This window comes from Lepus europaeus, chromosome 7 (assembly GCF_033115175.1).
Source record: "Lepus europaeus isolate LE1 chromosome 7, mLepTim1.pri, whole genome shotgun sequence".
NCBI lineage: Eukaryota > Metazoa > Chordata > Mammalia > Lagomorpha > Leporidae > Lepus > Lepus europaeus.
In genome coordinates this window covers 59,884,731-59,886,404 of record NC_084833.1, presented here as the reverse complement: position 1 = coordinate 59,886,404, position 1,674 = coordinate 59,884,731, and positions in this window count along the sequence as shown.

Genomic DNA, 1,674 nt, shown 5'->3' with positions numbered 1-1,674 from the left:
CCAGGGCAGAGACAGGCTGAGTTCAGGTGCCAAGAAATCCATCCATGTGTCCTGCATCGGGGGCAGGAACTCAAGTACTTGAGCCATCACCTACTGTTTCCCAGTAGGTAACAGAAAGCTGGATGAATGCAGAGAAGCCATGACTCAAATTTGCACTGCGATATGAAATGTGGATGTCCCAAGCAGTGCCTTAATCTGCTGCACCACAGCACCTATCCCATATTCTCTCTTAAGAAATAAGATAAAAGGCATTGCAGAAAAGGAAGAAGTTAATAAATAAACTCACAGGAAATTAAAACATCTCAGAAGAGGTCCCAATCAAAAGAATTATATCTGTTGAAGTGCCGTTTATGAAGTCCTGTTGCCTGATCCCCCATCTCATTGTGATTACCATCTGATACAATTGTTTCTTTGGGTTCAATTTTCTTAGATGCAGACATAAAATTAGAGTTTCCCTGAATTTGGGATATGGGGGGTGGGAATTGGGGAAAGTGAGGGGAATGACACCCTGGGGCAGAAATTGAGGAAAAACCGAGGATAGTGTATCAAATTCTCCTGGAGTGATTTCTGTTCTCCGCCAGCACCACCCGTGGAAATGATAAATCTTCATTTCCCTTCAACATCAATACCATATCTTTACTTGTTACACACACAGTTTAATCTTACTTTAAAAATTATTCAACTTCTTAGAAAGTCTCTCAAGACCTTATTCTTTGTTGTAGACAAAGTTGTCCTTTGTCTAAAAAGAAACCTATTTGTTGGGGCCAGTGTTGTGCTGTAGTGGATAAAGCCACTGCTTGCAGTGCCAGCATCCCATATGGGTGCCAGTTCAAGTCCCAGCTGCTCCACTTCCGATTCAGCTCTCTACTGTGGCCTGGGAAAGCAGTAGAAGATGGCCCAAGTCCTTGGGCCCCTTCACCTGCATGGGAGACCCAGAAGAAGCTCCTGGCTCCTGTCTTTGGATCTGCCCAGCTCCGGTTGTTGTGACCATTTGGGGAGTGAACCAGCAGGTGGAAGACCTTTCTCTCTCTCTCTGCCTCTACCTCTCTGTAACTCTGCCTTTCAAATAAATAAATAAATCTTTAAAAATCTATTTGCAATTTTTCCAAATAACCTAGTCTAATATTCTAGCTTAAAGGTTCTCAACCTTGAACATATATCAGAATAACCCAGACAACTAGTTAAAACACAAGTAACTGGCTCCCACTTCCCAGAGATTCTGGATTGGGGGGTTCTGAGAAAATCCTCAGAATTTCCATACCTAATCAGTGCCAAGCAATGCTAATGATGCTGGTCTGGGAATCAAACAATGAGAATCACTTTTTCAAACATTTGTTGTACCTGAGCCTTGCTATACTTACTGCACAGCAGACTGGCAACCAACCATGCAATTCCCAAGAGATGTTAGAAAGGAGAAATAGGGCACTTCTCAAACTTTGGTCACCAAATATTCTTATTAAAGGCAATTCTCATTTAGTGCATGTTGTGTAGGCTGTAAGTTTCTCTAACATGCTACCAGATACAGCAATGCTATTGTTTATGGGACCATATTTAGAGTAGTTATTTTCTGAACTTTTCTACCTACGTATTTCTTTTCAAGCAGTTATGTTCACCAAGACCATTACATTCCCTTCTCCATGCCACCCTGTATCAAGTCTCTAACTACTCTCATCC